Source organism: Lissotriton vulgaris, chromosome 2_1, assembly GCF_964263255.1.
Source record: "Lissotriton vulgaris chromosome 2_1, aLisVul1.2, whole genome shotgun sequence".
NCBI lineage: Eukaryota > Metazoa > Chordata > Amphibia > Caudata > Salamandridae > Lissotriton > Lissotriton vulgaris.
The window spans coordinates 300,253,830-300,266,315 of NC_141687.1; the positions used below are offsets into that span (position 1 = coordinate 300,253,830).

Below are 12,486 nucleotides of genomic sequence, written 5' to 3' on the forward strand. Positions count from 1 at the left end.
CTTTGCCGAGCGACCATCAAAGCAAAGTTGTAATACAGGGGTGCATATCTGTCCAATGTCGGCGCTCTCCATATCCCGAGCAGAACCTCCCTAGGGTTAAGCTGTAATGACGGTTCCAGCACTTTTGATATCCTGTTCTGGACACCCCCGTCAATACTGATAAAGCTCAGGGCAGTACCACAATATGTGCCTCAGAGACCCGTGTTGAGTACATCCCCTTAAGCATAGTTCTGTTGCACCCTTGCCCATGGCAGATAGCTGTGTCCGTGTTTAGTATGCTCTGTCCAGAATGTTATGCTAGGTGAATCTGAATCTTGCCCTGATTGCGAACTCGTGTGGGTATCTACAGGCATTGCCCCATCACCGTCCTCGAAGACACCCAGATTTCCCTCCAACTTGTGCTGTAGCGCCCTAAGCGGGGGTGAATTGCTGGTGTTCTATATAATAATGAGATAGAGTGGCGGTGCAACAGTACTCTATACTCTAGGGGCGTTTCATCAGGTACGTCCTAGAGTGTGTTGAAACATTTCAGCATAATGTGTTTGACTTGCAGATACAGCAAGTACTGGGCCCATGTGAGCCTGTATTGTGCCTGCAAATGACATTATGCCAGACTCAGTCTAAATCTCCTCCCCTTTTGAGATCCCCAATAGATGACACAGTCTACATTCCTCTATGGCCCCGTTCGGGATCCAGATGGTTACCTACGCTGACGACACCCAGCTGGTGGTAGCCCTGAATCAAACCACCCCTCACTCTTCCACCCCAAAATCCTGCCTCACCGAAGTCGTCAACTGGATGGGGTCCTCCCACCTGAAACTAAATGGTGGAAAGACCGAGGTCATGACCCTAGGCAATTTTGACAACACCGCACTCAGCACCATCTGGCCATCATGCATGTGCCCAGTCCCCACCCCTAAGCCCGAAATAAAGAGCCTGGGTATCTGGTTAGGCAACAAACTGACTTTCCGAGCACAAGCCACCAAAACTGTGACAACATGCTTCGGCCTCATCAGAACAGCAAGGAAAGTCCTCCCCCTGCTCCCTCTATCATCCTCTCCTTACTGGACTATTGCAATGCACTTTATCTGGGTGCCCCTACCTCCGTCATTAAATGATTACAGATCATCCAGAACTACGCAGCCAGATTGCTCACTGGTGCACCCAAAATCACTTCTGCCAAACCCGCCCTGTGCCTCCTTCATTGGCTCCCCGTGAAAGAGAGAATCAGCTTTAAGTCACTGTGTATCATCCACAAATCTCTCCAGGGCAAAGGGCCGCCCCTACTCTCTGCCATAATCCATCCCCACAAGGCCAGGAGGACACTGCGTTCGGACGGACTCCGCCTCCTAGCCACCCCAAGAATCAACCGAGCCAGGAGAGACGGTAGACTGTTCTCCCTGAACGCAGGCAGACTGCGGAATGCCCTCCCCCTTCAACTCCGAAATCAACCCAGTCATGGAATCTTTAGGAAAGGCTGAAAACCCTCCTCTTCCCTTAACCCCCCCCCTTCCCGCTCTGTCCACTTATCGAGTAGTTCTGCCTAGCGCTGGGAGGCCACAGGGTAGCCACGCGCTCTATAAATATCCTTTCATTCATTCATTCATTCATGGTCTGCAGTGGGGCCAAGGCCGCTGCATCCCATAGGGCCATTGCTAGTGTGATTTTGCCTCCCCAATCAAGCTTATTGGTGGTTTCGCTCAATGTCCTGATCAGCAGCGCTGCTGGGGATGGTATGGAGTCCAGCTTTCTCCTCCTGAACTGCTGTCGGATGTACCCCTGTGTGTTAATAGCCCATAGGTCTGCCATCAGTGTGGCTTCCTGTTGCTTCAAAAATTGCCAGGTATTTATTACTACCAATTGGGTTGCCCAGTAGTAGAGATGCAGGGATGGTAGTGCAATGCCTCTGTCGAAGCTCCGTGTAAGTGTTGATAGGGCTATCCGTGGGGCACCTCCATTCCACAGGAGGAGCCTGGTGCTGGCATCGGCCAAGGCAAAAAATAGGCTTGGGGCACATTTTGGAGTGCGTATAAGAATATCGAGCGATATATCATTTGTATGCGATAGCACGGCCCAGCAGGGATATTGGTAGCCTGTGCCAATGGTTCACGTCCCGCTTAGACTCTTCTAGAATTCTGTCCAAGTTGTTTTCAAGGAGGAGCTGTTGGTCCTTGGTGCTGTAAATCCCCAGGTACCGGAATACCCTTTCTTTGAGAGGGATTAGGGAGATTGCGCCTTGTGGACCTAAAGGGCATGAACCCGGATTGGCCTGGGGCCACAATAGCATAGATCACCTGAATCCACCTGGACACCAGTACTTTTGCAAGCACTTTTGTCTCTACATTGATTACAAAAATCGGCCCATAGGAAAAACAGTTCTCAGGGGATTTTCCATGTTTGTAGATCAATACAATGTGTGCCTGCAGAAGGTCAAAAGGGAGTTCCCCTGCAGAGCGGGCATCAGTTAACATAGCCCGTATTGGTTTGGTACACACTTGAATTCCGGGGGGGGAGCTCATTCGGGCCTGGTGTTTTCCCTGATTTTCCTGATTTCATATGTGTCAGGGCTTATGCAATCTTGCCTTCCTCTATGTCTCCTTTGAGGTATTGGGCAGTCCCCAGCTCCACTGGCGGGACTGGAATATCGATGAGGAAATAGTCTAGGTCCTGGGCAGGACAGGAGTGTGTCTGTGAAGAGTACAGCTCGACCAAATAATCTGGAAAAGCCCTGGCAATCTCAATTGCCGCTGTCACCTTGCGGCACTCTTCAGTGCAAGTTTCAGGGACCCTTCTCCACCACTCCTCCTGCGTGCTTGCCTTACTAAAATTGTAAATTGATACTTGTATAGCGCACTACTCACCCGCAAGGGTCTCAAGGCGCTTGTACGAATAGCGCTGTGGAACCCATCCTGGCTTTCCCTGTGAGGTGTCCACTCCTGGAGTCCCCCAAGGTGGAGGCCAGGCATCCTTAGCGTTGTGGGGACCGTTGTGGAGATTAAGCAGGCTATTGCCCAGAGTTGCAGAGTGGGACTCCATGATTGGAATAGGCACTGAGGCAAGAATTATCAGGTCCGTGGAATTTTTGAGGCCAAGACCCACCGAGGCGGGGAATTTAACCCTGGTCCCGGGCTAGACCTCTGCATCAGGGTCTGCCGCTCTAATCATTGAGCCACACTAGCTTTCCCGCTTTGTTGCCACACTATATAAATTATACTGTTTGGACCTATGAAGTTTCTGTGCCTTCTGATGTAGCAGGGCAAGGTATCCGTCTTTCAGTGCCTCTACCTGGGAGGGTATATCTTCATCTGGGTGCTGGGCCTACTGTGCTTCTCATGCTGCCAGTTTTGCCTCTAGCTCCCTCTTCTCCCTCTCCTTCCTTTTCCCAGGCACATGGGGAAGGAAGTGGCTTTTTCTCACCGTTTCCTATGCCTCCCATAGACAACCCTTCCCCCTGAGTTCACAGAGCCCCCATTTTCCAAGATGTATAGTTCTGTACCCCTCTTGGGCAAACCTCTTGGTCTGCCAGTCTGTCAGCGCCCACAGGTCCAGTCTCCAAACCAGAGTGGTACGGTGAGTAGGCTGCATGAGCTGCAAGATCAGAGACGCATGATCGGTGAAGCCCCTGGGAGGGTACTGCGCCGGCTCGGCAGTGCCCAGAACCAGGAAGTAGTCTTGAAGTGATATCGACCGCATGGCTTTTGCCGCGTATGAGGAATGGGACACCCCTGGGTGTGTGGCCCGCCAGGGATCCATCAGTCCGATGGCGTGCAGGAAGGTGGTCAGTCTAGTATCCTCCAGGGGGGGCCACTGCCACTGGTCACCCTGTCAAGTATACTGTGTAAGGTTAAGTTCAGGTCCCCCCTGCTGAATAAAAGTGCCTCCGGGACCTTCATGAGCCAGGCTGCCGTAGACTCAAGGCACATTGACTGAAGGTTCGGGGGGAAGTACTATGAAGTCAGATAGAGTTCCTCTCCCTGCCACGCACCTTCCCCCATGGCCCATCATCCCTTGGGTTCCAACCAAGTCTGCATGACGAGATATGGCAGACATGACCAGGATACTTGTTCCTCGGCGGCCAGTAGAGAACTCGGCATGGGCCTGGAGTCTGTATTTGCCCTTATATAGAAACTCACAGTTGTTACCTAATGAGTGGGTTTCTTGCTGCAGGACTAGGTCGGGCATCTCCTGCCAGATATTTCAGCACTATCCCGCTCTTAAGTTTGTTCCCCAGGCCGTTGACATTCCAAGGAAGGATTGTGAGGACCGTCTGTGCATCCGTGTGTGTCTGCTGTGTAGGGGACATGTTGGGATGTGTTACTGTGTGCTAAAAGGCTCACATGTGGGGCCGTCCTATTGTTGCCAGTGTGTTTTCCCCCTCCCCAGTCCCACCCTCCTTCAGTCCATCAACATCCCACCCTCTCTGTTCCCTCGTGCTGCAGGTTTTGAACTACCCACCACCCCAAAGCTCGAGGTACCTGTCCCCCACTCGGAAACATTCTGTGTGACATTAAACTATAGCTAATCAAACAGTGGTAAGCGTGTGTGGGGGTGTTGGGGGTCCTGGCACCCATAGCCAGGTCGAGATACTTATACTCCCCAACTCACCTCACTCATCCTCCTCTGTGCTCACAGCCTCTGGTATTTGGCCTTCAACTCATTTCATCTGTCGTCATCGGTGTGACCTCTGGCTTCTCCCCCGAATCTGTGGAGTTCCCGCAGAGTGCCGACCCCCTGGCGGCCGACACCCAGGGACTGCCGTCTTTCAAGTCTTGGATCACCCTCGAACACTCCAGCTGTGTCTGAACTTTAGTAGGGGTCCTCCACTTCTTCCGTCATGTGACCCTCTCCGAGCTGTGCAGCTGCCATTCCGCCGGGGGCTTCTGTTCAGATGTCTGTGGCATAGATTGACTCCTCGGGTTCAACTAGTCCTAGGATTCTTGAACAGTGTTGACAAATTGATGTCTTGACCAACAGGAAACTCTCTTTGTCTATGGACAGCCCTTGTATAGTCTGGGCATATTTTCACTGGATTGCCCTTGATTGTCCGCGGGATATGCGACCGTGCAACCAGCAGGAGTTGGTAGCCGTCTCTGTAATTGAGCAGTCTAGCTATCATTATTGGAGGAAGGGCCTCGGGGGCCCTTCCCGGGATTCTGTGATCCCATTCCACTGTGTAAAGTTTGGAGTATCATCTGCCCCAGTACCATTTCCAATAACCATGGTTCCTCAAAGAGTATGGCGCTGGGGTCTTCTGCCTTTCATGGATATCGATCAAGCGCACATTGTTGGTCTTGGGGCACCCCTTGGCATCCTCCAGTCGATCTGTTGATACTCCTCTTCCTGCTGCTGTTGTTTCATCTGGGAGACCCCCTCCAACACCAGAGGCGGAACCACTGCCCGAGAGTTCTCAGTCTTGGCGACTTTAGCTGCTGACTTATTTTGGTATGAGCACAGTAGGCACACACCCAAAGCCACTGTCTCAATCTTCTGTTCCAGAGTTGCCTTAGTGCCGTTGATTGCAGACAGGATTATTGCTGCATGTGCCTCCAATGGGTCCCCTTCTTCGGCTTGGTGACGGGCAGCGTCATCCTGGAGTGCTTGGGATGCGCCATCCATCACCCTCCCGGCTCTGCCAGTTAGCACCGAGCACCCCGGGACACCCCAAGACCGGCTGAGTCCAATGTGACCCCGGGGTCTACGGCAGTTCCTCTGTCCTCCTGGTCTCCACCCGCGAAGGCAGTTCATGGGCTCACTTTTGGGGTTAGCGTAAGACTAGCGTGTGATCAACGGGGGAGGGTGAAATAGTTGATGGTTGATATCGGATGGGTGTACTCAATCACCCATACATCTTCTGTAGATGTATTTACACATTTTGAACATCCAGAGTTTACTTTTTATATGGTAGGAAAATATGTTTGGGGGGGCGGGGGGGGGGATCAGTGGGGGGGAAAAGGATATTTAATTTTAAATTAAAAATGCATCTAATTTACTAATCCTAATATGATGTGCTTTACGTAATACATAAAACATACTTAAGCACCCTCTTCAACTTACTTATGACAGTGCTAAGTTACACTAGTTAGTACAGGGAGGTTTAGTACATACCCCACAAAGGCGAAAATCAGAAAGTAAATGGTCGTGATTTATGATAGCATAAACTGCGCCTTCAGTAACTCGAATGTAAAAGTCTTGCAGCATCACCAGAAAGATAATCACCAGAAAGATAAGAGACCGTGTCGCGAGCACTCGCTGAAATACGAAATTCAGCAAGATGCCTTACAGTTATCCGAGATACAGTGGGCGAGCAAGCCACAGTGACGTCAGTTGGTTCTGCGTGTATGCTTGAAAAGATTAGACGTCTGCCTCATTAATTAATCAGACGAACGACATAGGCACGGCGCGCGCTCCGTTGTTGCTTCCTGCCTTTGATGAAACGCTGCCCGTAATGGCATCACATGGAAGAGCGCAATCTCTTTATTTTGCTTTCACCACAGGATTTTCTGTTCTCTTCTGATAAACAAACCACTTATCTGCGCAGGGGCGACAGTGTCACATGTGTGCCTGCTCCCTCCGCACGACATTATTGTATTAAAAAAAACGCGTTTTTATTTTTATATCTGAAGAAGACATGTGGCAGAAATCACGCTACCTGCATCAAAGGGTACGAGGGGGGATGGGGCGGCCAGGGATAGAACTCGAAACGGAGGCACAACTTTTTGTAATTTAAGAAATGAATATTGTTAGTGGAAGCTACTTATTCTGTCAAATACAAGCAGCGTCTCATTTAAAGGAACCATCCAGTGAGGAAACAACTGCGCTTTCCCCAACCCTGCATCCCTAACAATCACCATCAACAGGCCTTCCAGAATGTTTGATTGCTTGAAGATGCCCGCTGCGGTTTGATCTCTATTGTGACATATACGTTCGACATTTGAAAACTTTCACACATTTCGCAGCTGCAACATTTTAGGGAATGAGTCAAGCAGGAAATGACGTGTAGGAGCAATCTTTTGACACTGACTCTTTGCAAGTATCTCACATTTTGAACACTGAAAATACTTTTTTGCTCAATTTACACGCAAAAAATGTTGTGCAATTTCAAGTAATGATTGTGAAATATTCTGAACAAAATTTCACATTCCCTTACACACATTTGTTAGCAACAGATGCACACAGTGGTGAAGGAAAAGAACGATCAGCATACTTGCTCATGGAAGTCTTTTATGTCACTCGAGCTATCATGTGTAAAAAGTAAGGGGCAGATTTACAATGGTGCATCCCTGCATTTCGGCAGGGATGCACCAGTAATTGTGCGCCGCAGCTCCGCCACCCTTGATGCGCCGCATTTACAATGCGGCGCACCATGGGGCAAAAACGGCACAGATGCGTCACAAAAGCAGCGCATTGCTGGAGTTGCATTGCAAGCGCGACGCAGCTTCAGCAATGATCAGGGGGGCCCTATGTGCACAATGCTGCGTCAATCCTTATGCCTGCTTCAAGCAGGCACAGGGTTTTGACGCAGCATGGGCTCAAAAGTGACTGAGTGAAATCTTGTAGATTTCACTCAGCCAATTTTGGGAGCTGTTCCTACGCCGGAACGCCCCCCCCTCTACGATGGTACGCCTCTTCTGGCGCAGGGCTTTACAACGTGACGCATCTGGGAGATGCGTCACGTTGTAAATACCCCGCACCATGGCGCATCGTTTGCGCCGCCGCTGCATCACAAAAGTGCCGCAATCGCGGCGTAAAAGTGGCGCAAGGGGCGTGTAAATCTGCCGCTAAGTGTTCTGCTCTTTGCTTTGACAAGTCTACTTCGAAGCCAGCATGCTTTTCTGTCCTAAATGAAGATCCTCGAATCTTCAGTGAATGCATGCAAAGCAGAGTACCGAGGTCCCAACCCTCAGAAAGAGGGGATAACTCACGGCGGAAAACCAAATGCTCGATCCTGCGGAGCAAAGAATTGACTTCAAGCTTGGGGAGAGGTTGTGGTCTCACGGATAGACTGCCGACTTTGGAGCTGGGAGACCAAGGTTCGAGCCTCGGGGTCGACTCCTCATCCTGTGATTCTGGGCAAATCACTCAATGTCCCGGTGCCTACCACGCGAATGAACGTGTCCTTGTGTAATGTAACTGGTGCTCATGTAAAGTGCTCCAATACCTTTGTGTCGAGGCCACAAGACAGTCTGAAAACAAGTAACTCAGCGCTAGGGGTGGGCGAAACTTGCAGTATTTGCCTCCATGGAATTTCGCAGAGTTATATAAAAACACTGGAGATTCTGCAGCAATAGGCACATTGTGCTGCTCGCAGTGTGATTTAGAACTGGTAGTGCATTTTTCAGCGAAAACTGCACACTCAGTGTGCCGGGGGGCGCAGCTACTCGAGTTGATTTTGCTGCACGCGAGTAGCTTTTCTACTCGAGAGGCAGCCTCCTGACCATGAACTTTTGCACCACGGCAGTTAGAAAAATCTCACTGGATGTCCTCCTAGCGACCAGAAAATGCTCTAGGGGACGATAAATCTTGCTTGCGCTCGCCAACCTACCGTTCTGGAGCATTGTGAAAGAAAAAATTCCACCACACAGCAATAGGTGGGATTTGGCCGGAACTCCGCATTACAAGAGTAATGTGGAGTCACCAAATTCTGCCAATTCCTCAAATTCCGCAGGCGGAATGGATTATTCTGCCCACACCCCCTCAGTTAGCGTCTCATTAAGGCCCATCTGTAGCCTGGTAATCCAGCCAATCCATTGCAGTCCTCCAACCAACCGTAAAACAGAAAAAACATAATAAAAAAAATTTGAAACCTACAGAGTGTAGGTCTGAAAGAACATCAAGGAAATCAAACATCCACTCAAGGAATCAACAAGCTATCAATTATTCAGGAAAGAATGGAAAAATAGGTTTTCATGAAAGCAATTGTTGAGATCAAAATTAACAACCCCTTCCCACCTTTATGTCAGCAAGACATTGGGATAATCACACAGCAAGCAGGCTGTCACCCACTCACAATTACCTTCAATCAATTGTTCCCCACCTATCAACATCTTTTCCTTAACTCAGATACTATCCTATTTCAGATCTTGGGACAGACCCCAATAAAAGAAAAATCGAAGATCAATCGCAGCAATAACGTAGGAAACAAATGGACGTCAAAATCCCCATCATGCTTGAAGTATCTATACACGAATAGGTCAGAACCTTCCAAACACCATCAATTAATAAATAGGCGCTGGCAGCCAGATCTCAGCAGTACATGGACAAGCAAGAAAGAGCTTGGGAGGATGTTAAACTGGGTGCATACAGATTAGTAAAGCAATGTACTCCTGGTAAAATATTTACTATGTTTGCACAATGATCCTTCGGTATCTTTGCTTTAGAATGAGATTTTACCGCCCCAGGCATGCAAACAACTCACTACCTGTCGGGCTCCTACAATGGAGTTTGAGAGTAAAGGCATGGGAAGGCTGGTAATCTGTGACTTGTGTAGTACCTATACCTCAAATATTCTGCTCTGTAGGGAGAGGTTTAATAGTTGTTGATAGCTATTCTCAAGCATAACCAATTAAAGGCATCAGGAGCCAAATATAAATAAATTATTGACCATACATTGAGGGGGGCGCTAAGTGGCGCACATGCAGATGGCCGCACTAACGTGAGGCTCCTGGAGTCTGGCATTTAAAATCCTTAAGTTATCCTGCTCATGGGCCCCGCTGACAGTTCTAAACACAGCCGAGGGCAGAACCAGATCTACTGAAGCTCCGATATAAAATTCAGCTGGATCGGGCTAAGGACGCCTCTGCTGCGACCTTGCTGAGACCTGACCGTGTGGGCGTACTCAGAGGAGTGGAGCTGGTGCACGGACTCAGCAAACACGCGAGCCCGCGGCGGCTCATGTGGTGTCCAAGCCCCAGGCCCCGGGTCGCGAATCACCTCGGAGCAACTCTGCAATTGAGGCCACACAGTTACGCTACCCGTGGACCTGGCCTCGTGTAGAGTGACCCTGTATGTCGGGACCACTATTGAAGGCCATCTGAGATGGGACTGCAGATATTGACAAGCGGTAGGTGTTGCACTGCGCGAGATCCCCGCAGCGGGGGCTCTGGTCCACCCGACTGCCGGTCCAGCTTCCCTGCACATATCTAAACGGGATCCCCCGACCTGGCTACCGCACGCAGTGTCAGGGGGACCATCCCTGCAGATTCGCCCGAAATACAGCGCCAGAATCAGCGAGGCATACTGCTCCCACCATCGCAATGGCCGCTCCTGTCAAGCCTTACAGATACGGCCCGCCATTGCATCGCCAGAATGAGGGGAATAGAACAACAAGTCTGGCGCTGCACGCTCCTATATGCCCCTCTAACTGCGACCTGCTAGCGATGTGAAGGTCATACTCAGGTGCCATTTAGCCACCAGGGACTACCGGCCTCCATCTTGTGTGGTGAGAAGACTGATGAGCAGGCTTCCATGGTCCTCAATACCCGCCTGGGGTCTCAAGCTTACAGAAGAGTGTGCCTAAAGGAGTAAGAACCACGCAGCAGTGGCCCACTAGAGAACAACATTGAGCTCTCTCATTAGTACAATATTGCAGGCTGCGTGGCTGCTGCGTGGAGGATTTATTGAACACGATCGACTGCTTCACATACAGACATGAGGTGGCACCAACGGATAGAATAACGCAAAGCGAAGGCATTGTCCGCACGCCCTGGTTCAATAGCCGGTAACGCGGGACCCGCCAGGAAGTCACTATCCCCCAGGCCCGTGACGAAAGTACCAGAGCTGCTTGCACACCACTGGACAGGCCATAAGTTCTACCCTGGGGAAGCCAGATATACGCCAGCCGAAGCTAAATTTTTAAATGACAAAGTGGAGTGCCTGAAACTTACAAGATGAGCAGGAGGGCGACAGGGGGGAAGGTGAACAGTGGAGGTGCGCCCCCACAATCTGCGGAAATGCAAAGCATTCTTCAAGAGGTTCAACAGGTCTTGGCCACCATCGTTCATAAAGTGGACAGAATGTCGACGTGCATGGATGCCATCGCGCATAAACTTGAAGGGCATGAGGACCGCCTCAAGGAAGCCGAACAACGCATATCGGATACTGAAGATACAACGTCTAGGACCACGACGCAACTTGCCCAAATGGACACGCTGTTGAAACTCATTGCGGCTAAAAATTAGGATTTAGAAGCACGCAGCAGGCGCAATAACATCTGCATCCTTGGAATTCCTAAATCAACAAACACGGGAATGATGGAGCAGTATGTTGAGATGTTGCTGGTGGCGTTGATTGTAGCTGAATCCTTTCCTAATCAATTTATAGTAGAACGAGCTCATCGCACCCTGGGCCCGTGCCCACCACCGGGTATTACACCGCGACCTATCATAGCAAGACTCTTGAATTATAGGGACCGCGACGTTGCCCTCCGGGTAGCGAGGAGCAAACAGCAAGTGTCCTATGACGGAAATGCCTTCTCCATATACCCGTATTTCACCCCTACAGTTCAGAAAGAGAGATGCAAATACACGGAAGTGTAAAACAAACTGCGCTTGGCCCAAATCGATTACGCATTGCTGTATCCAGCCTGCCTCAGAATTACTCATCAGGGCAAGCAACGATTTTTCACGAAACCTCATCAAGTGGACAAATTCTTGAAGTATTTGAAATGCACAAGCTGCAACAATCCACCTCGGAGGGTGAAGAAGATGACTTACAATGAATGCTTCCTGAACTAATAATGTATTTGAGGGGTGGTGTTAACACAATAAATGTCTGACTGCTGGAACTGTGTTTGCAGGACACAAAAATGGGTCAGCTAGCGGGCCCATCTGAGCCCGTTTTGATGGCATGCCGGACGCCCTCTGCCCTGGTCTGTGCTCATTCATCCCACCTGGCGCAGGCTAAAAGGGCGAGGGATACCTGTGCCGTCACCAGGGGGTTCCCCCAATGGGCGTTCCCCTTCTAGGGTTAGCTGCGTATTTTATGCAGCACGTTTGGACATTTTTTTTGCTACTTAATGGGGCTAAGGGAGGAAGGGTGGGCACTAATTTCTGGCAAGTTGGGGTTGCTTCAGTGGGAGGGGGCGGGATGTGGAGGGAGTTGGCACGTTTGAGGTACTTTGGCGGGTGGGGGAGGACGGAATGGAAGTTCAAGAGTTGCAATGAACCATATGCACAGGATGTCTCACACACACTTAATTTGTTGAGCACACACATGCTGGAGAGTGAAAGACCACAGAGCACGGATCAGGATGGGGTGAAAAGAAATCATGGCACAGGCGGATAGAACTACACTAAGGGTGCTGTCTTGGAATGTTAGAGGCCTGGGGATCTGAGGAAGCGGAGGCAGGTGCTAGCATATCTAGACAGACAACAGATACATGTGGCATTCTTGCAAGAAACCCACCTAGATCCGAGGGCCCAAAATCACTCTGAAAAAAGGTGGGTGGGATGCCGATTATTTTCCTCCTACTCCACATACGCACGTGGG

General features: G+C 50.2%; 1 protein-coding gene across 1 annotated transcript in view; it reads right to left on the minus strand.

Annotated features, from left to right (window-relative positions):
• The window catches only part of DOC2B (double C2 domain beta), a 2,126,151-nt gene that overhangs the window by 1,664,116 nt on the left and 449,549 nt on the right, over positions 1-12,486 (minus strand). The window lies entirely within an intron of this gene.